Source organism: Lepisosteus oculatus, unplaced genomic scaffold (assembly GCF_040954835.1).
Source record: "Lepisosteus oculatus isolate fLepOcu1 unplaced genomic scaffold, fLepOcu1.hap2 HAP2_SCAFFOLD_52, whole genome shotgun sequence".
Taxonomy (NCBI): domain Eukaryota; kingdom Metazoa; phylum Chordata; class Actinopteri; order Semionotiformes; family Lepisosteidae; genus Lepisosteus; species Lepisosteus oculatus.
In genome coordinates this window covers 838,425-860,291 of record NW_027168064.1, presented here as the reverse complement: position 1 = coordinate 860,291, position 21,867 = coordinate 838,425, and the positions used below count along the sequence as shown (strand labels likewise).

At 53.2% G+C, this 21,867-nt stretch overlaps 8 non-coding genes across 8 annotated transcripts; 4 read left to right on the top strand and 4 right to left on the bottom strand.

Annotated features, from left to right (window-relative positions):
* Nucleotides 1–2,011: 2,011 nt before the first annotated feature.
* LOC138230831 (U1 spliceosomal RNA) lies at nucleotides 2,012–2,181 on the top strand. Its single transcript, XR_011186425.1, has one exon. It is a non-coding gene; the product is annotated as a U1 spliceosomal RNA (small nuclear RNA).
* Nucleotides 2,182–2,817: 636 nt separating this feature from the next.
* LOC138230895 (5S ribosomal RNA) lies at nucleotides 2,818–2,936 on the bottom strand. Its single transcript, XR_011186483.1, has one exon. It is a non-coding gene; the product is annotated as a 5S ribosomal RNA (ribosomal RNA).
* A 1,807-nt stretch (nucleotides 2,937–4,743) lies between these two features.
* Nucleotides 4,744–4,907, top strand: LOC138230803 (U1 spliceosomal RNA). The gene has a single exon (XR_011186407.1). It is a non-coding gene; the product is annotated as a U1 spliceosomal RNA (small nuclear RNA).
* A 636-nt stretch (nucleotides 4,908–5,543) lies between these two features.
* LOC138230990 (5S ribosomal RNA) lies at nucleotides 5,544–5,662 on the bottom strand. The gene has a single exon (XR_011186575.1). It is a non-coding gene; the product is annotated as a 5S ribosomal RNA (ribosomal RNA).
* A 6,940-nt stretch (nucleotides 5,663–12,602) lies between these two features.
* Nucleotides 12,603–12,765, top strand: LOC138230808 (U1 spliceosomal RNA). The gene has a single exon (XR_011186411.1). It is a non-coding gene; the product is annotated as a U1 spliceosomal RNA (small nuclear RNA).
* Nucleotides 12,766–13,401: 636 nt separating this feature from the next.
* LOC138230993 (5S ribosomal RNA) lies at nucleotides 13,402–13,520 on the bottom strand. Its single transcript, XR_011186578.1, has one exon. It is a non-coding gene; the product is annotated as a 5S ribosomal RNA (ribosomal RNA).
* A 1,807-nt stretch (nucleotides 13,521–15,327) lies between these two features.
* Nucleotides 15,328–15,491, top strand: LOC138230793 (U1 spliceosomal RNA). The gene has a single exon (XR_011186397.1). It is a non-coding gene; the product is annotated as a U1 spliceosomal RNA (small nuclear RNA).
* Nucleotides 15,492–16,126: 635 nt separating this feature from the next.
* Nucleotides 16,127–16,245, bottom strand: LOC138231002 (5S ribosomal RNA). Its single transcript, XR_011186587.1, has one exon. It is a non-coding gene; the product is annotated as a 5S ribosomal RNA (ribosomal RNA).
* Nucleotides 16,246–21,867: the final 5,622 nt, after the last annotated feature.

Genomic DNA, 21,867 nt, shown 5'->3' with positions numbered 1-21,867 from the left:
GTTAGGCGTGGACACTAAGATCCTGTCCAAAGCCCTTTTCCTGCGCCTACAAAATGTAGTGGCCTCACTGGTAGGGAAAGAACAGACTTGTGGGATAGCAGGACGCCTGATGAGCGACAACCTGGCCTTGTTGAGGGATGTCTGTCTGTACTCTGAGGATCGCTCCCTCCCTCTGTGCATTTTAGGTGTAGACCTAGAAAAGGCCTTTGACCGCCTAAACCGGCAGTACTTAACATCGGTACTTGAGCAAATGAAGTTTGGCCCCATCATGAGAAAGTGGATTAACCTGCTGTACACAGGTAGCAACAGCAGAGTCATGGTTAATGGCAATAGATCACGCACCTTTGAAGTCTGTTCAGGGGTGAGGCAGGGCTGCCCATTATCCCCCTTGTTATTCGTTTTGGCTATGGAGCCCTTAGCCTGTGCCTTGCGCCAGGATCAGGCCATTAATGGGATACCAGTGCCTGGAAGTGGGGGAGGAGAGGTAAAGACGTCTCTATACATGGATGACGTCACCCTGCTCCTCTCTGACAATGCCTCAATTAGCAGAGCTCTGCAGTGCTGTGATCGGTTCTCTTTGGCTTCCTCCGCAAAAATTAACACATCTAAGAGTGAGATTTTTTATCAGAACTGGAGGGAGCCAAAAGAAGGACATGATCTCAGGCTGCAAGAGAAGAGAATTAAGGTCCTGGGGGTGTATTTTGGAGAAGAGATGGGAACAGTAAATTGGCAGAACAAATTGCCAATCTTAAACAAAAAACTGATGCAATGGAAGGACCGAGACCTCACCATGACAGGGAAGGTGCTGGTCATCAAAGCCGAGCTCTTGCCTGTCTTGAATTTTCTGGCTTCTACCTTCCCAATCCCACACCGTGTTGCGGCGGTGCTGAGGAGATTGATGTTTCAATTTCTATGGGGTGGGAAGCAGGAAAGACTCAGAAGGGAAATAATGTACAGGCCGCTACCCTCAGGGGGGAAGTCTGTCCCAGATATTGCTACGAAGCTGCTGTGCATTTTCCTGGCCTCTGTGCTGAGAGGCTTTGCAACAGCACCTGCAGCGCGTACCTGGACTTATTTTTCCAGGCTCTGGGTAGGTAGGGAGGTGTTCAGAGTGTGGGGTGTCAGACCCAAGCTGGACGTCCCACTCTCTGACACATGCCCTGCAATTTATGGGACAGTTAAAAGTTTTCTAAGATCTCACCCAATTGGCCATATTCCCCTCCGAGATGTCAGCGTCCAAAAACTGGAAGATTTCGTAGCACCCCAGAACAATAGGCAGACCCCTGTGGGCATTTTAACATCAGCCCAAACAAGGAAGGTGTGGAAACACACATCCTCTAAATTTCTGTGCAACATTCACAGAGATTTAGCCTGGAGTGTCGTCCACCAGTGCTTACCGGTACGAACTTTCTTGTACCGTAGGGGCCTCACCCCCAGCCCTCGCTGCGTTAGGGTGGGCTGCGGCGAGGAGGAGACTGTGACCCATCTCCTGTGGTCCTGCTTTTTTGCTAAGGCCTTCTGGGCACAGTTTGAAGATTGGTTGCAGGCTCTCTCGCCCCAATTTACCCTGACCGCTGCTTTCATCATATACGGCATCTCTCCTGTCAAACTTCCTCCTGACGTGTTTGACAGGATCTGGGCCGTGGTGAACAGTGGGAAAGACGCCCTGTGGAGAGTGAGGAACATGGGGCTGTTCAAAGGCATCGAGGTCCCAGTCAAGGCAGCAGGTAGCCTGGCCCTGTTCATCACCCGAGAGAACTATTACCTCAGAGATCTGTGGAGAGAAGGGAGGGAGGAAGCAGAAAATCTGTGGGAAATAGAGGGCATTGGACAGTATCTCAAGAAACTGTGAAAAACATTATCATGTTTAAATAAAGAATGTGATTTGCACCAGAAAAAAAGAAAATTGTTGCTATGTAACTGTTACCGTGTCAAAATGTAATGAGATGTGATCATATATACTGTTTTAAGTATGTATATTAATGTAAAGCTTTCTGATTTGTGATTTCCTGTATTTTTTTGTGAAAAGGAAATAAAGTTCTTAAAAATCGAAATCGGTTCACCCAGGGCGAGGCTCGGCCATTGCACTCCGGCTGTGCTGACCCCTGCGAATTCCCCAAATGTGGGAATCTCGACTGCATAATTTCTGGTAGTGGGGGACTGCGTTCGCGCTCTACCCTGATGTGCTTGGTCCAAAATCAGATACAGGAAGGTTAGGACACCACGAGCTGCGTGGCTGCGGAAGGATCCCGGTTCGACAGGAGTGGACGCCGCTGCTGGTTCTCGCTGGCTTTTAGTTAGGGGTCCGGAGAAGCATCTCAAGCTAGTTCCACTACTCCTTCCGGACGTTCATTCCCTTTTCAAAGTCAGTCGTTTTGCTGTAGTCTGCGTTCTTTAGGCTGATTATCGAGGTTAGCCTTTATTTGGTCATGGGGGGCCTCGGTACTGTATGCTGAGTCTAAAGACAGTTTCACCCGTTTTCTGATTGCTCGGTTCTGTACCAGTGCAGACATGTCAAACAGTGAATGGCTGTACCTCTATTGTATCCGTGCTCAATGAATGAAATCGGTAACAAATGAATATATGTCTAGTTATACGAAAAACGAGTGGTTTATCGACTCATCTTCATTTGCAGATTTAGAGGCAGCTTCGATATTCGTTTTACAGACGGGTTTTTTTTTTGGAATATGGGTCACACACATGCCACAGCAACAAAACATCTCTAGAGATGAGGCTATAGATCACCTTTCCATCCTGCAGGTTTTCCTCCCAAAGCCTATGGCACCAACGGCGACCCCTGCTGGCCGGGAGAGCAAAAGCTTACAGCACCTGGTATTCCCAGGCAGTCTCCCATCCAAGTACTAACCAGGCCCGACGCTGCTTAGCTTCCGAGATCAGACGAGATCGGGCGTGTTCAGGGTGGTGTGGCCGTAAGCGAAAGCCCCGGCGCCTGACTCGCTACTTGAAGCTGTGTGTGGTGGGGGTTCCGTGCTCCCCGAGCGGGACTGAAGGATCGTTCGTGTGCCACTCTTTGGAAAGGAGCTGCTTTCCAAATCGCATTGCGTGCCTGGATGTTGGCAAATGCGCTCCCTTGTGTTGGCTCGTCCTGCACTGGAGGAGGACAAACAATCTGCACGGAGGAGCACCAGGCAAGTCTTCACCAGACAAAAACCTCCAGTGCACAGCACTCTGGAAACATTTCGGGGCTTTCGCGTGTTTATTTCAGCACGTAAAGCGCACCGGTCCAACACGTCGGCCGGGCGCGCGGCGCCTCCGCCCTCTTGTGGCCTTGCGGCGTCAGAGCAAGAGGCTCCTTCTCGCTGCCCTTCCGCTGTGTTGCAGGGCCCCGAGAGGGAACCCGGAGCGCGCACTTTGTGGGGGGCGGGGGACCGCGTTCGCGCTCTGCCCCCGGTCTCTTGCGCGAGTACTAAATCTCACGGACAGGGGGGCCTCGTCATTGATTGTTACAGGTGAGACGGGGATTAGGAGGAGACCCCGACTGATGGGTAAAGGGGAGCACTAACACCAGAGGGACACCCACGGCGTCTCTTTTTGAGAGACGCCCTGGGGTTTCCTAATGGCCAAGGAGGGTCGGGACCTCGGTTTGACGCCTCCCCCGAAGGACGGCGCCTGTTTGTGCAGCAGAGTGTCGCCATCAGGAGGCTGGAGCGTAAGAGAGCCACACAGCCCGCAGGGTGAGCGCTCCCTACTGGTCCCAGTCACACCTCTTGCAGGAGCAGCAGCAACCGGAGCTTTTCCGGGGTGGAATCTCCCATCCGGGTGCCGGCCAGGCTCACACCTGCTGGGCTGCCCCGGGGGTGAGCCCAGTCGAGAGTCGCAGGGCCAGATCTAGTCACCGGGGAGAAACGATACAAGTGAAGGATTGCTCGGCTCTCGGCACTTGAAAAGACCGACAAATGTCTCGTTCCCGCCGGAGCTGAATGTACCCGCATGTGTGGTGTCGTCTTCTTCCCCCGCATCGCTGTGTTTGCTGTATTGTCTCTGAAGCCGGCCCCCCCGAGACGAGACGGGCTGTTCCTGTGCCCCAATTAACACTTTACAGGTGCCATTCCCCGGCATTGTGGCCATTGTCGGTGCTCACACGCGATAAGATAAGGCGGAGGAGAGCGGGGCATGCCCAGCGGCAGACATTCAAGGAGGGGGCAGTGCGAGGTGAGGTGAGGTGCGACACGCCGGAGCCCCGACGCAGCTAATGCGGAGCACTTGTTGGACTGGCATCGAAAGGACGTGTGCGCACGGAGCGAGCCTTCCCTGCGGCGGAGCGCGGGAACTTTCTCCCCCCCTCCCGCTGCAGGAGTTGTGTGCGCTGCAGCGGTGCCGAGAGAAAAGCACAGAAGGCAGCAGGCTCTGGAGAGCAGGTAAGAGACGGAGCCTTGTGGGCAGGCGAGCAGGCCCGTTTTTTGGAAATTGCTGAAAAGGTTTGTTCGGTGTGTGGCAGGCGCACGTCGCGAGCTTGCGTGGCGATCTGCCGGTCTGGAGTTATGCAAATGAGGCCGAATTGCATCCCGGGACATGCTGCGAATGCGCAACGGCGACTGCAGATGTGTAGGAAACGGCGCGCTCGTTTTCTCGTTTTGCCCACACTTTTGAGTGTTAGTGTGGCGTGTGAGTGTGTGAAAGAGTGGGCCCAGCAGGAGGCGGTGGCGTGCGGGGCGAGGAGGTGGCCTAGGCTGCGCGATTTGTGCTGTGGGTGCGGGCCGCTTGCAGGGGCCTGTTTAACTCATACTTACCTGGCAGGGGAGATACCTTGATCAAGAAGGAGGTTCACCCAGGGCGAGGCTCGGCCATTGCACTCCGGCTGTGTTGACCCCTGCGAATTCCCCAAATGTGGGAATCTCGACTGCATAATTTCTAGAAGTGGGGGACTGCGTTCGCGCTCTCCCCTGATGTGCTTGGTCCAAAATCAGATACGGGAGGCTTAGGACACCACGAGCTGCGTGGCTGCGGAAGGATCCCGGTTCGACAGGAGTGGACGCCGCTGCTGGTTCTCGCTGGCTTTTAGTTAGGGGTCCGGAGAAGCATCTCAAGCTAGTTCCACTACTCCTTCCGGACGTTCATTCCCTTTTCAAAGTCAGTCATTTTGCTGTAGTCTGCGTTCTTTAGGCTGATTATCGAGGTTAGCCTTTATTTGGTCATGGGGGGCCTCGGTACTGTATGCTGAATCTAAAGACAGTTTCACCCGTTTTCTGATTGCTCGGTTCTGTACCAGTGCAGACATGTCAAACAGTGAATGGCTGTACCTCTACTGTATCCGTGCTCAATGAATGAAATCGGTAACAAATGAATATATGTCTAGTTATACGAAAAACGAGTGGTTTATCGACTCATCTTCATTTGCAGATTTAGAGGCAGCTTCGATATTCGTTTTACAGACGGGTTTTTTTTTTGGAATATGGGTCACACACATGCCACAGCAACAAAACATCTCTAGAGATGAGGCTATAGATCACCTTTCCATCCTGCAGGTTTTCCTCCCAAAGCCTACGGCACCAACGGCGACCCCTGCTGGCCGGGAGAGCAAAAGCTTACAGCACCTGGTATTCCCAGGCAGTCTCCCATCCAAGTACTAACCAGGCCCGACGCTGCTTAGCTTCCGAGATCAGACGAGATCGGGCGTGTTCAGGGTGGTGTGGCTGAAAGCGAAAGCCCCAGCGCCTGACTCGCTACTTGAAGCTGTGTGTGGCGGGGGTTCCGTGCCCCCCGAGCGGGACTGAAGGATCGTTCGTGTGCAACTCTTTGGAAAGGAGCTGCTTTCCAAATCGCATTGCGTGCCTGGATGTTGGCGAATGCGCTCCCTTGTGTTGACTCGTCCCGCACTGGAGGAGGACAAACAATCTGCACGGAGGAGCACCAGGCAAGTCTTCACCAGACAAAAACCTCCAGTGCACAGCACTCTGGAAACATTTCGGGGCTTTCGTGTGTTTATTTCAGCACGTAAAGCGCACCGGTCCAACACGTCGGCCGGGCGCGCGGCGCCTCCGCCCTCTTGTGGCCTTGCGGCATCAGAGCAAGAGGCTCCTTCTCGCTGCCCTTCCGCTGTGTTGCAGGGCCCCGAGAGGGAACCCAGAGCGCGCACTTTGTGGGGGGCGGGGGACCGCGTTCGCGCTCTGCCCCCGGTCTCTTGCGCGAGTACTAAATCTCACGGACAGGGGGGCCTCGTCATTGATTGTTACAGGTGAGACGGGGATTAGGAGGAGACCCCGACTGATGGGTAAAGGGGAGCACTAACACCAGAGGGACACCCCCGGCGTCTCTTTTTGAGAGACGCCCTGGGGTTTCCTAATGGCCAAGGAGGGTCGGGACCTCGGTTTGATGCCTCCCCCGAAGGACGGCGCCTGTTTGTGCAGCAGAGTGTCGCCATCAGGAGGCTGGGGCGTAAGAGAGCCACACAGCCCGCAGGGTGAGCGCTCCCTACTGGTCCCAGTCACACCTCTTGCAGGAGCAGCAGCAACCGGAGCTTTTCCGGGGTGGAATCTCCCATCCGGGTGCCGGCCAGGCTCACACCTGCTGGGCTGCCCCGGGGGTGAGCCCAGTCGAGAGTCGCAGGGCCAGATCTAGTCACCGGGGAGAAACGATACAAGTGAAGGATTGCTCGGCTCTCGTCACTTGAAAAGACCGACAAATGTCTCGTTCCCGCCGGAGCTGAATGTACCCGCATGTGTGGTGTCGTCTTCTTCCCCCGCCCCGCTGTGTTTGCTGTATTGTCTCTGAAGCCGGCCCCCCCGAGACGAGACGGGCTGTTCCTGTGCCCCAATTAACACTTTACAGGTGCCATTCCCCGGCATTGTGGCCATTGTCGGTGCTCACACGCGATAAGATAAGGCGGAGGAGAGCGGGGCATGCCCAGCGGCAGACATTCAAGGAGGGGGCAGTGCGAGGTGAGGTGAGGTGCGACACGCCGGAGCCCCGACGCAGCTAATGCGGAGCACTTGTTGGACTGGCATCGAAAGGACGTGTGCGCACGGAGCGAGCCTTCCCTGCGGCGGAGCGCGGGAACTTTCTCCCCCCCTCCCGCTGCAGGAGTTGTGTGCGCTGCAGCGGTGCCGAGAGAAAAGCACAGAAGGCAGCAGGCTCTGGAGAGCAGGTAAGAGACGGAGCCTTGTGGGCAGGCGAGCAGGCCCGTTTTTTGGAAATTGCTGAAAAGGTTTGTTCGGTGTGTGGCAGGCGCACGTCGCGAGCTTGCGTGGCGATCTGCCGGTCTGGAGTTATGCAAATGAGGCCGAATTGCATCCCGGGACATGCTGCGAATGCGCAACGGCGACTGCAGATGTGTAGGAAACGGCGCGCTCGTTTTCTCGTTTTTCCCACACTTTTGAGTGTTAGTGTGGCGTGTGAGTGTGTGAAAGAGTGGGCCCAGCAGGAGGCGGTGGCGTGCGGGGCGAGGAGGTGGCCTAGGCTGCGCGATTTGTGCTGTGGGTGCGGGCCGCTTGCAGGGGCCTGTTTAACTCATACTTACCTGGCAGGGGAGATACCTTGATCAGCCTGTAGGTGGAGTAGTTGGATTGTTTTTCTTTTGTTGGAAGCAGTGTTCGATTTGCGGTTTTTGAAATGGCAACCTTTGGATCCCGTAAGAATGCTGTACGTTTTGAGCTCTTGGATGACCTCTTCATGGATCGTATGCAGTTCAGCAGAAAAGTGTTACAGAAGGAACTTGGCTTTGAACCTCGGCACTTGGATTTCATCTTCGCTCTCCCAGGTCAGAAAGCATTTGAGGTTGTATTTGCTACCTATCCTCTGTTTGAACAATGCGTGGATGTGTTTGAGGCAAAAAGAGGGAAAGTTCCTGCACTTGAGAAGATCAACTTGCAGCCTCTGACACAGAGAGAGAGGAAAACGGTGCATGTTGTTATGTTCTCGGAACTGGCAAAGACGGAGGACATTCACACCTGGCTTAACCAGTACTGCACCGTCCACCATGGAACTGAGGTTAGAGATGTTGATGGTATAAAAACAGGAGCAAGGAAATTCGAGGTTCGCTTGCTACCGGACAGCGTAAATGGAGGCTTAAGGCACCTGCCCTCTACAATCCGGCTGGGCGCCTGCAATGGCTATGTGTTTTATGTGGGACAACCAAAGGTGTGTCGGCGCTGTGGTGCTGTGGGACACCTGGCATCGTCCTGCACTGTGAAATGCTGCAAGACCTGTGGCAAACAGGGACATTTAGCCTCTGACTGTTCAATGCTGCCAAAGTGCAATTTATGTGGCTCGGAAGGACACGTTTTTAAGAACTGCCCTCACGCCTACGCCAATAAACTCAAAATGAGAAAGGATGAGGCAGTGCTTGTTTCAGCCAAACCGGCCCGAAAATCCAAAGCAAACAACAAGTCAAACAAAGAACCCTTGTTGGACAAAGACTCTCAGCCTCCAGCCAGGATCAGTCCTGCTGTGGCTCCGGGGCTGGTGGAAGAGAAATCCACTACGCCCCCACAACCGCAGACTGCACCAGACAAGCACGAGGGTTTGAAAACCCCCGAGAACAGCGAGGACCCCTCCCCCACTCCTGCTCCTCAGAACGAGGGCCAGTGTGGGGCCCCCCGGTGGAGCGGGTCCAGCGAGGATACCCAGGATTCAGCGGAGCTGCTTTTCTCAGACTCTGCAAGTGCTACAGATGCCCTCCTCTCCTCCATCCAGTCCATCACGGAGGATCTGCAGCAGCTGGTGGGTGAGGGGGAAGAGGAGACTGGTGCATCGGCTGCACCCCTTTCCCCTCAGTGCTCCCAGGAGCTGGACTTGAGGAAAAGAAAAAATGACTCTGTTTTCTCCCCGAGCGAGGAGGAAGGAGAGCATGGCGATGGGGACAGCTGGAACCTCTCCACCCCTCCCTCTACCCCCTTCCTTGAAATGGACTCTGTGAACGCTTTTACTGCTGCCACCCTGATGAAGGCTCATTCAGAGGATGGCTGGCAGGAAATTGGTAAGAAGAAAAAGAAAAAGAAAAAGGTAACAGGTGAGACCGAAGAGAAATGTGTTTTGTAAAGACTGGTTCCACTTTCTTATGTAATATGGCTCTTAACATAATTTCTCTTAACACAAGAGGTATCAATGACAGAGTTAAATGCCAGTCTGTCTTTGATTACCTCCAGCAGAGAGAGGGAGATGTGTTGATGTTGCAGGAGTGTGCTTTAGCCTATCAAGAGAGGTATAAAAGTTTTGAAGATAGGTGGGATAAAGGGCCTTCTGTTTGGTCAGGGGACAATAACAACAGAGCCTCTGGCGTGGCCATTCTTTTCAAAGGATGGGCATTCAAATTGAAAAGTATTCAGAGGGTCATAGATGGCAGGTTGCTGTGTGTGGATGTGGAATGGGGGACCGTTAACCTGCGGCTAATCAATGTGTATTGCCCTACTGACGTAGGAGGAAGGGTGGAGCTACTCAAGGCACTCTCCCCCCTATTGTTATGCAGCACAGACGTGATAGTGGGAGGGGATTTTAATTGTATCTTAGAGCACACAGACAGGCAGTCTAGCTCGCCGATAAAATTGGATTCCAGCTCACTGGCCCTGCAAAACTTAGTTCAAGACTTTAAACTCTCAGACACATATAGATGTATATATCCCACAACAGCAGGATATACATGGTCAGGGAGGAATAGCAGCTCCAGAATTGACTATTGCTTTGCCTCAGAGAGAGTGAAAGTTGTTGGGGTCACTCTTCAGCCTGTCTTCTTCTCAGATCATCAGGCTTTAGGGTGTAGAGTGGAACTCCAGGGCGGGACTGTCTTTGGCCCAGGCCTCTGGAAACTCAACACAAAACTGCTAGAGAACGAGGGGGTAGTATCCCGCTACAAGGAGAAACTATCACAGTGGCTGTCCTTGCAGTGTCTGTACGGGTCAGTAGGAGAGTGGTGGGAGGAGGTGAAGGTGAGGACAAAGGCCTTTTTCATGGCTGAGGGAAGGAAGGCTGCTGCCAGACGGAGAGGAGTGCTAGCCAGGAAACAGAGGCAGCTGCAGCGTCTCTACACGATGCTGCACAGTGGCTTCGATGTGCTCGAGGATATCGCCCTTTTAAAAAAGGACATCCGGAGCATAGCCGAAGAAAGTAGTCGAGGAGTGCTGTTAAGAAGCAGAGTGCAGTTCTTGGAAGAAAATGAGAAGTGTACTCGCTTCTTTTTCAGGAAAGTGGTAGGCTCCAAGACTGTCATGGAAAGTGTAGTTGATGAGGAGGGACGAGAGAGAACAGAGCCGAGTGCTATCCTCTCCTGCACCGAGGCCTTCTACTCAAGACTGTACAGCTCTACAGAGGTAAAGGATGAAGATATTCATTTTTTTACCTCAAAGCTAGAAAACATTTTGAGTGAAGAAGATAGGGAAGTACTTGAGAGGGATTTGACAGTAGAAGAGCTGAGACAGGCTATGGAGAGCTTACAGAAGGGAAAAACTCCGGGTGCTGACGGGCTCCCTAAAGAATTTTATTGCACCTTTTGGGATCTGCTTCAGGATCCGCTACTGCTCCTATTCGAGGAAAGCTACAAGACAGAATTGCTGCCTGACTCCTTAAGAGAAGGCACTATCTCTCTCTTGTTTAAGAAAGGAGCAAAAAATGACATAAAGAACTGGAGACCCCTCAGCCTGTTAGGCGTGGACACTAAGATCCTGTCCAAAGCCCTTTTCCTGCGCCTACAAAATGTAGTGGCCTCACTGGTAGGGAAAGAACAGACTTGTGGGATAGCAGGACGCCTGATGAGCGACAACCTGGCCTTGTTGAGGGATGTCTGTCTGTACTCTGAGGATCGCTCCCTCCCTCTGTGCATTTTAGGTGTAGACCTAGAAAAGGCCTTTGACCGCCTAAACCGGCAGTACTTAACATCGGTACTTGAGCACATGAAGTTTGGCCCCATCATGAGAAAGTGGATTAACCTGCTGTACACAGGTAGCAACAGCAGAGTCATGGTTAATGGCAATAGATCACGCACCTTTGAAGTCTGTTCAGGGGTGAGGCAGGGCTGCCCATTATCCCCCTTGTTATTCGTTTTGGCTATGGAGCCCTTAGCCTGTGCCTTGCGCCAGGATCAGGCCATTAATGGGATACCAGTGCCTGGAAGTGGGGGAGGAGAGGTAAAGACATCTCTATACATGGATGACGTCACCCTGCTCCTCTCTGACAATGCCTCAATTAGCAGAGCTCTGCAGTGCTGTGATCGGTTCTCTTTGGCTTCCTCCGCAAAAATTAACACATCTAAGAGTGAGATTTTTTATCAGAACTGGAGGGAGCCAAAAGAAGGACATGATCTCAGGCTGCAAGAGAAGAGAATTAAGGTCCTGGGGGTGTATTTTGGAGAAGAGATGGGAACAGTAAATTGGCAGAACAAATTGCCAATCTTAAACAAAAAACTGATGCAATGGAAGGACCGAGACCTCACCATGACAGGGAAGGTGCTGGTCATCAAAGCCGAGCTCTTGCCTGTCTTGAATTTTCTGGCTTCTACCTTCCCAATCCCACACCGTGTTGCGGCGGTGCTGAGGAGATTGATGTTTCAATTTCTATGGGGTGGGAAGCAGGAAAGACTCAGAAGGGAAATAATGTACAGGCCGCTACCCTCAGGGGGGAAGTCTGTCCCAGATATTGCTACGAAGCTGCTGTGCATTTTCCTGGCCTCTGTGCTGAGAGGCTTTGCAACAGCACCTGCAGCGCGTACCTGGACTTATTTTTCCAGGCTCTGGGTAGGTAGGGAGGTGTTCAGAGTGTGGGGTGTCAGACCCAAGCTGGACGTCCCACTCTCTGACACATGCCCTGCAATTTATGGGACAGTTAAAAGTTTTCTAAGATCTCACCCAATTGGCCATATTCCCCTCCGAGATGTCAGCGTCCAAAAACTGGAAGATTTCGTAGCACCCCAGAACAATAGGCAGACCCCTGTGGGCATTTTAACATCAGCCCAAACAAGGAAGGTGTGGAAACACACATCCTCTAAATTTCTGTGCAACATTCACAGAGATTTAGCCTGGAGTGTCGTCCACCAGTGCTTACCGGTACGAACTTTCTTGTACCGTAGGGGCCTCACCCCCAGCCCTCGCTGCGTTAGGGTGGGCTGCGGCGAGGAGGAGACTGTGACCCATCTCCTGTGGTCCTGCTTTTTTGCGAAGGCCTTCTGGGCCCAGTTTGAAGATTGGTTGCAGGCTCTCTCGCCCCAATTTACCCTGACCGCCGCTTTCATCATATACGGCATCTCTCCTGTCAAACTTCCCCCTGACGTGTTTGACAGGATCTGGGCCGTGGTGAACAGTGGGAAAGACGCCCTGTGGAGAGTGAGGAACATGGGGCTGTTCAAAGGCATCGAGGTCCCAGTCAAGGCAGCAGGTAGCCTGGCCCTGTTCATCACCCGAGAGAACTATTACCTCAGAGATCTGTGGAGAGAAGGGAGGGAGGAAGCAGAAAATCTGTGGGAAATAGAGAGCATAGGTCAACATCTCAAGAAACTGTGAAAAACATTATCATGTTTAAATAAAGAATGTGATTTGCACCAGAAAAAAAGAAAATTGTTGCTATGTAACTGTTACCGTGTCAAAATGTAATGAGATGTGATCATATATACTGTTTTAAGTATGTATATTAATGTAAAGCTTTCTGATTTGTGATTTCCTGTATTTTTTTGTGAAAAGAAAATAAAGTTCTTAAAATCGGTTCACCCAGGGCGAGGCTCGGCCATTGCACTCCGGCTGTGCTGACCCCTGCGAATTCCCCAAATGTGGGAATCTCGACTGCATAATTTCTGGTAGTGGGGGACTGCGTTCGCGCTCTCCCCTGATGTGCTTGGTCCAAAATCAGATACGGGAGGGTTAGGACACCACGAGCTGCGTGGCTGCGGAAGGATCCCGGTTCGACAGGAGTGGACGCCGCTGCTGGTTCTCGCTGGCTTTTAGTTAGGGGTCCGGAGAAGCATCTCAAGCTAGTTCCACTACTCCTTCCGGACGTTCATTCCCTTTTCAAAGTCAGTCGTTTTGCTGTAGTCTGCGTTCTTTAGGCTGATTATCGAGGTTAGCCTTTATTTGGTCATGGGGGGCCTCGGTACTGTATGCTGAGTCTAAAGACAGTTTCACCCATTTTCTGATTGCTCGGTTCTGTACCAGTGCAGACATGTCAAACAGTGAATGGCTGTACCTCTATTGTATCCGTGCTCAATGAATGAAATCGGTAACAAATGAATATATGTCTAGTTATACGAAAAACGAGTGGTTTATCGACTCATCTTCATTTGCAGATTTAGAGGCAGCTTCGATATTCGTTTTACAGACGGGTTTTTTTTTTTGAATATGGGTCACACACATGCCACAGCAACAAAACATCTCTAGAGATGAGGCTATAGATCACCTTTCCATCCTGCAGTTTTTCCTCCCAAAGCCTACGGCACCAACGGCGACCCCTGCTGGCCGGGAGAGCAAAAGCTTACAGCACCTGGTATTCCCAGGCAGTCTCCCATCCAAGTACTAACCAGGCCCGACGCTGCTTAGCTTCCGAGATCAGACAAGATCGGGCGTGTTCAGGGTGGTGTGGCCGTAAGCGAAAACCTTGGCGCCTGACTCGCTACTTGAAGCTGTGTGTGGCGGGGGTTCCGTGCCCCCCGAGCGGGACTGAAGGATCGTTCGTGTGCAACTCTTTGGAAAGGAGCTGCTTTCCAAATCGCATTGCGTGCCTTGATGTTGGCGAATGCGCTCCCTTGTGTTGGCTCGTCCCGCACTGGAGGAGGACAAACAATCTGCACGGAGGAGCACCAGGCAAGTCTTCACCAGACAAAAACCTCCAGTGCACAGCACTCTGGAAACATTTCAGGGCTTTCGCGTGTTTATTTCAGCACGTAAAGCACACCGGTCCAACACGTCGGCCAGGCGCGCGGCGCCTCCGCCCTCTTGTGGCCTTGCGGCGTCAGAGCAAGAGGCTCCTTCTCGCTGCCCTTCCGCTGTGTTGCAGGGCCCCGAGAGGGAACCCGGAGCGCGCACTTTGTGGGGGGCGGGGGACCGCGTTCGCGCTCTGCCCCCGGTCTCTTGCGCGAGTACTAAATCTCACGGACAGGGGGGCCTCGTCATTGATTGTTACAGGTGAGACGGGGATTAGGAGGAGACCCCGACTGATGGGTAAAGGGGAGCACTAACACCAGAGGGACACCCCCGGCGTCTCTTTTTGAGAGACGCCCTGGGGTTTCCTAATGGCCAAGGAGGGTCGGGACCTCGGTTTGACGCCTCCCCCGAAGGACGGCGCCTGTTTGTGCAGCAGAGTGTCGCCATCAGGAGGCTGGGGCGTAAGAGAGCCACACAGCCCGCAGGGTGAGCGCTCCCTACTGGTCCCAGTCACACCTCTTGCAGGAGCAGCAGCAACCGGAGCTTTTCCGGGGTGGAATCTCCCATCCGGGTGCCGGCCAGGCTCACACCTGCTGGGCTGCCCCGGGGGTGAGCCCAGTCGAGAGTCGCAGGGCCAGATCTAGTCACCGGGGAGAAACGATACAAGTGAAGGATTGCTCGGCTCTCGGCACTTGAAAAGACCGACAAATGTCTCGTTCCCGCCGGAGCTGAATGTACCCGCATGTGTGGTGTCGTCTTCTTCCCCCGCCCCGCTGTGTTTGCTGTATTGTCTCTGAAGCCGGCCCCCCCGAGACGAGACGGGCTGTTCCTGTGCCCCAATTAACACTTTACAGGTGCCATTCCCCGGCATTGTGGCCATTGTCGGTGCTCACACGCGATAAGATAAGGCGGAGGAGAGCGGGGCATGCCCAGCGGCAGACATTCAAGGAGGGGGCAGTGCGAGGTGAGGTGAGGTGCGACACGCCGGAGCCCCGACGCAGCTAATGCGGAGCACTTGTTGGACTGGCATCGAAAGGACGTGTGCGCACGGAGCGAGCCTTCCCTGCGGCGGAGCGCGGGAACTTTCTCCCCCCCTCCCGCTGCAGGAGTTGTGTGCACTGCAGCGGTGCCGAGAGAAAAGCACAGAAGGCAGCAGGCTCTGGAGAGCAGGTAAGAGACGGAGCCTTGTGGGCAGGCGAGCAGGCCCGTTTTTTGGAAATTGCTGAAAAGGTTTGTTCGGTGTGTGGCAGGCGCACGTCGCGAGCTTGCGTGGCGATCTGCCGGTCTGGAGTTATGCAAATGAGGCCGAATTGCATCCCGGGACATGCTGCGAATGCGCAACGGCGACTGTAGATGTGTAGGAAACGGCGCGCTCGTTTTCTCGTTTTGCCCACACTTTTGAGTGTTAGTGTGGCGTGTGAGTGTGTGAAAGAGTGGGCCCAGCAGGAGGCGGTGGCGTGCGAGGCGAGGAGGTGGCCTAGGCTGCGCGATTTGTGCTGTGGGTGCGGGCCGCTTGCAGGGGCCTGTTTAACTCATACTTACCTGGCAGGGGAGATACCTTGATCAAGAAGGAGGTTCACCCAGGGCGAGGCTCGGCCATTGCACTCCGGCTGTGCTGACCCCTGCGAATTCCCCAAATGTGGGAATCTCGACTGCATAATTTCTGGTAGTGGGGGACTGCGTTCGCGCTCTCCCCTGATGTGCTTGGTCCAAAATCAGATACGGGAGGGTTAGGACACCACGAGCTGCGTGGCTGCGGAAGGATCCCGGTTCGACAGGAGTGGACGCCGCTGCTGGTTCTCGCTGGCTTTTAGTTAGGGGTCCGGAAAAGCATCTCAAGCTAGTTCCACTACTCCTTCCGGACGTTCATTCCCTTTTCAAAGTCAGTCGTTTTGCTGTAGTCTGCGTTCTTTAGGCTGATTATCGAGGTTAGCCTTTATTTGGTCATGGGGGGCCTCGGTACTGTATGCTGAGTCTAAAGACAGTTTCACCCGTTTTCTGATTGCTCGGTTCTGTACCAGTGCAGACATGTCAAACAGTGAATGGCTGTACCTCTATTGTATCCGTGCTCAATGAATGAAATCGGTAACAAATGAAATATGTCTAGTTATACGAAAAACGAGTGGTTTATTGACTCATCTTCATTTGCAGATTTAGAGGCAGCTTCGATATTCGTTTTACAGACGGGTTTTTTTTTTTGAATATGGGTCACACACATGCCACAGCAACAAAACATCTCTAGAGATGAGGCTATAGATCACCTTTCCATCCTGCAGGTTTTCCTCCAAAAGCCTACGGCACCAACGGCGACCCCTGCTGGCTGGGAGAGCAAAAGCTTACAGCACCTGGTATTCCCAGGCAGTCTCCCATCCAAGTACTAACCAGGCCCGACACTGCTTAGCTTCCGAGATCAGACAAGATCGGGCGTGTTCAGGGTGGTGTGGCCGTAAGTGAAAGCCCCGGCGCCTGACTCGCTACTTGAAGCTGTGTGTGGCGGGGGTTCCGTGCCCCCCGAGCGGGACTGAAGGATCGTTCGTGTGCAACTCTTTGGAAAGGAGCTGCTTTCCAAATCGCATTGCGTGCCTGGATGTTGGCGAATGCGCTCCCTTGTGTTGGCTCGTCCCGCACTGGAGGAGGACAAACAATCTGCACGGAGGAGCACCAGGCAAGTCTTCACCAGACAAAAACCTCCAGTGCACAGCACTCTGGAAACATTTCGGGGCTTTCGCGTGTTTATTTCAGCACGTAAAGCGCACCGGTCCAACACGTCGGCCGGGCGCGCGGCGCCTCCGCCCTCTTGTGGCCTTGCGGCGTCAGAGCAAGAGGCTCCTTCTCGCTGCCCTTCCGCTGTGTTGCAGGCCCCGAGAGGGAACCCGGAGCGCGCACTTTGTGGGGGGCGGGGGATTGCGTTCGCGCTCTGCCCCCGGTCTCTTGCGCGAGTACTAAATCTCACGGACAGGGGGGCCTCGTCATTGATTGTTACAGGTGAGACGGGGATTAGGAGGAGACCCCGACTGATGTGTAAAGGGGAGCACTAACACCAGAGGGACACCCCCGGCGTCTCTTTTTGAGAGACGCCCTGGGGTTTCCTAATGGCCGAGGAGGGTCGGGACCTAGGTTTGACGCCTCCCCCGAAGGACGGCGCCTGTTTGTGCAGCAGAGTGTCGCCATCAGGAGGCTGGAGCGTAAGAGAGCCACACAGCCCGCAGGGTGAGCGCTCCCTACTGGTCCCAGTCACACCTCTTGCAGGAGCAGCAGCAACCGGAGCTTTTCCGGGGTGGAATCTCCCATCCGGGTGCCAGCCAGGCTCACACCTGCTGGGCTGCCCCGGGGGTGAGCCCAGTCGAGAGTCGCAGGGCCAGATCTAGTCACCGGGGAGAAACGATACAAGTGAAGGATTGCTCGGCTCTCGGCACTTGAAAAGACCGACAAATGTCTCGTTCCCGCCGGAGCTGAATGTACCCGCATGTGTGGTGTCGTCTTCTTCCCCCGCCCCGCTGTGTTTGCTGTATTGTCTCTGAAGCCGGCCCCCCCGAGACGAGAGGGGCTGTTCCTGTGCCCCAATTAACACTTTACAGGTGCCATTCCCCGGCATTGTGGCCATTGTCGGTGCTCACACGCGATAAGATAAGGCGGAGGAGAGCGGGGCATGCCCAGCGGCAGACATTCAAGGAGGGGGCAGTGCGAGGTGAGGTGAGGTGCGACACGCCGGAGCCCCGACGCAGCTAATGCGGAGCACTTGTTGGACTGGCATCGAAAGGACGTGTGCGCACGGAGCGAGCCTTCCCTGCGGCGGAGCGCGGGAACTTTCTCCCCCCCTCCCGCTGCAGGAGTTGTGTGCGCTGCAGCGGTGCCGAGAGAAAAGCACAGAAGGCAGCAGGCTCTGGAGAGCAGGTAAGAGACGGAGCCTTGTGGGCAGTCGAGCAGGCCCGTTTTTTGGAAATTGCTGAAAAGGTTTGTTCGGTGTGTGGCAGGCGCATGTCTCGAGCTTGCGTGGCGATCTGCCGGTCTGGAGTTATGCAAATGAGGCCGAATTGCATCCCGGGACATGCTGCGAATGCGCAACGGCGACTGCAGATGTGTAGGAAACGGCGCGCTCGTTTTCTCGTTTTGCCCACACTTTTGAGTGTTAGTGTGGCGTGTGAGTATGTGAAAGAGTGGGCCCAGCAGGAGGCGGTGGCGTGCGGGGCGAGCAGGTGGCCTAGGCTGCGCGATTTGTGCTGTGGGTGCGGGCCGCTTGCAGGGGCCTGTTTAACTCATACTTACCTGGCAGGGGAGATACCATGATCAGCCTGTAGGTGGAGTAGTTGGATTGTTTTTCTTTTGTTGGAAGCAGTGTTCGATTTGCGGTTTTTGAAATGGCAACCTTTGGATCCCGTAAGAATGCTGTACGTTTTGAGCTCTTGGATGACCTCTTCATGGATCGTATGCAGTTCAGCAGAAAAGTGTTACAGAAGGAACTTGGCTTTGAACCTCGGCACTTGGATTTCATCTTCGCTCTCCCAGGTCAGAAAGCATTTGAGGTTGTATTTGCTACCTATCCTCTGTTTGAACAATGCGTGGATGTGTTTGAGGCAAAAAGAGGCAAAGTTCCTGCACTTGAGAAGATCAACTTGCAGCCTCTGACACAGAGAGAGAGGAAAACGGTGCATGTTGTTATGTTCTCGGAACTGGCAAAGACGGAGGACATTCACACCTGGCTTAACCAGTACTGCACCGTCCACCATGGAACTGAGGTTAGAGATGTTGATGGTATAAAAACAGGAGCAAGGAAATTCGAGGTTCGCTTGCTACCGGACAGCGTAAATGGAGGCTTAAGGCACCTGCCCTCTACAATCCGGCTGGGCGCCTGCAATGGCTATGTGTTTTATGTGGGACAACCAAAGGTGTGTCGGCGCTGTGGTGCTGTGGGACACCTGGCATCGTCCTGCACTGTGAAATGCTGCAAGACCTGTGGCAAACAGGGACATTTAGCCTCTGACTGTTCAATGCTGCCAAAGTGCAATTTATGTGGCTCGGAAGGACACGTTTTTAAGAACTGCCCTCACGCCTACGCCAATAAACTCAAAATGAGAAAGGATGAGGCAGTGCTTGTTTCAGCCAAACCGGCCCGAAAATCCAAAGCAAACAACAAGTCAAACAAAGAACCCTTGTTGGACAAAGACTCTCAGCCTCCAGCCAGGATCAGTCCTGCTGTGGCTCCGGGGCTGGTGGAAGAGAAATCCACTACGCCCCCACAACCGCAGACTGCACCAGACAAGCACGAGGGTTTGAAAACCCCCGAGAACAGCGAGGACCCCTCCCCCACTCCTGCTCCTCAGAACGAGGGCCAGTGTGGGGCCCCCCGGTGGAGCGGGTCCAGCGAGGATACCCAGGATTCAGCGGAGCTGCTTTTCTCAGACTCTGCAAGTGCTACAGATGCCCTCCTCTCCTCCATCCAGTCCATCACGGAGGATCTGCAGCAGCTGGTGGGTGAGGGGGAAGAGGAGACTGGTGCATCGGCTGCACCCCTTTCCCCTCAGTGCTCCCAGGAGCTGGACTTGAGGAAAAGAAAAAATGACTCTGTTTTCTCCCCGAGCGAGGAGGAAGGAGAGCATGGCGATGGGGACAGCTGGAACCTCTCCACCCCTCCCTCTACCCCCTTCCTTGAAATGGACTCTGTGAACGCTTTTACTGCTGCCACCCTGATGAAGGCTCATTCAGAGGATGGCTGGCAGGAAATTGGTAAGAAGAAAAAGAAAAAGAAAAAGGTAACAGGTGAGACCGAAGAGAAATGTGTTTTGTAAAGACTGGTTCCACTTTCTTATGTAATATGGCTCTTAACATAATTTCTCTTAACACAAGAGGTATCAATGACAGAGTTAAATGCCAGTCTGTCTTTGATTACCTCCAGCAGAGAGAGGGAGATGTGTTGATGTTGCAGGAGTGTGCTTTAGCCTATCAAGAGAGGTATAAAAGTTTTGAAGATAGGTGGGATAAAGGGCCTTCTGTTTGGTCAGGGGACAATAACAACAGAGCCTCTGGCGTGGCCATTCTTTTCAAAGGATGGGCATTCAAATTGAAAAGTATTCAGAGGGTCATAGATGGCAGGTTGCTGTGTGTGGATGTGGAATGGGGGACCGTTAACCTGCGGCTAATCAATGTGTATTGCCCTACTGACGTAGGAGGAAGGGTGGAGCTACTCAAGGCACTCTCCCCCCTATTGTTATGCAGCACAGACGTGATAGTGGGAGGGGATTTTAATTGTATCTTAGAGCACACAGACAGGCAGTCTAGCTCGCCGATAAAATTGGATTCCAGCTCACTGGCCCTGCAAAACTTAGTTCAAGACTTTAAACTCTCAGACACATATAGATGTATATATCCCACAACAGCAGGATATACATGGTCAGGGAGGAATAGCAGCTCCAGAATTGACTATTGCTTTGTCTCAGAGAGAGTGAAAGTTGTTGGGGTCACTCTTCAGCCTGTCTTCTTCTCAGATCATCAGGCTTTAGGGTGTAGAGTGGAACTCCAGGGCGGGACTGTCTTTGGCCCAGGCCTCTGGAAACTCAACACAAAGCTGCTAGAGAACGAGGGGGTAGTATCCCGCTACAAGGAGAAACTATCACAGTGGCTGTCCTTGCAGTGTCTGTACGGGTCAGTAGGAGAGTGGTGGGAGGAGGTGAAGGTGAGGACAAAGGCCTTTTTCATGGCTGAGGGAAGGAAGGCTGCTGCCAGACGGAGAGGAGTGCTAGCCAGGAAACAGAGGCAGCTGCAGCGTCTCTACACGATGCTGCACAGTGGCTTCGATGTGCTCGAGGATATCGCCCTTTTAAAAAAGGACATCCGGAGCATAGCCGAAGAAAGTAGTCGAGGAGTGCTGTTAAGAAGCAGAGTGCAGTTCTTGGAAGAAAATGAGAAGTGTACTCGCTTCTTTTTCAGGAAAGTGGTAGGCTCCAAGACTGTCATGGAAAGTGTAGTTGATGAGGAGGGACGAGAGAGAACAGAGCCGAGTGCTATCCTCTCCTGCACCGAGGCCTTCTACTCAAGACTGTACAGCTCTACAGAGGTAAAGGATGAAGATATTCATTTTTTTACCTCAAAGCTAGAAAACATTTTGAGTGAAGAAGATAGGGAAGTACTTGAGAGGGATTTGACAGTAGAAGAGCTGAGACAGGCTATGGAGAGCTTACAGAAGGGGAAAACTCCGGGTGCTGACGGGCTCCCTAAAGAATTTTATTGCACCTTTTGGGATCTGCTTCAGGATCCGCTACTGCTCCTATTCGAGGAAAGCTACAAGACAGAATTGCTGCCTGACTCCTTAAGAGAAGGCACTATCTCTCTCTTGTTTAAGAAAGGAGCAAAAAATGACATAAAGAACTGGAGACCCCTCAGCCTGTTAGGCGTGGACACTAAGATCCTGTCCAAAGCCCTTTTCCTGCGCCTACAAAATGTAGTGGCCTCACTGGTAGGGAAAGAACAGACTTGTGGGATAGCAGGACGCCTGATGAGCGACAACCTGGCCTTGTTGAGGGATGTCTGTCTGTACTCTGAGGATCGCTCCCTCCCTCTGTGCATTTTAGGTGTAGACCTAGAAAAGGCCTTTGACCGCCTAAACCGGCAGTACTTAACATCGGTACTTGAGCACATGAAGTTTGGCCCCATCATGAGAAAGTGGATTAACCTGCTGTACACAGGTAGCAACAGCAGAGTCATGGTTAATGGCAATAGATCACGCACCTTTGAAGTCTGTTCAGGGGTGAGGCAGGGCTGCCCATTATCCCCCTTGTTATTCGTTTTGGCTATGGAGCCCTTAGCCTGTGCTTTGCGCCAGGATCAGGCCATTAATGGGATACCAGTGCCTGGAAGTGGGGGAGGAGAGGTAAAGACATCTCTATACATGGATGACGTCACCCTGCTCCTCTCTGACAATGCCTCAATTAGCAGAGCTCTGCAGTGCTGTGATCGGTTCTCTTTGGCTTCCTCCGCAAAAATTAACACATCTAAGAGTGAGATTTTTTATCAGAACTGGAGGGAGCCAAAAGAAGGACATGATCTCAGGCTGCAAGAGAAGAGAATTAAGGTCCTGGGG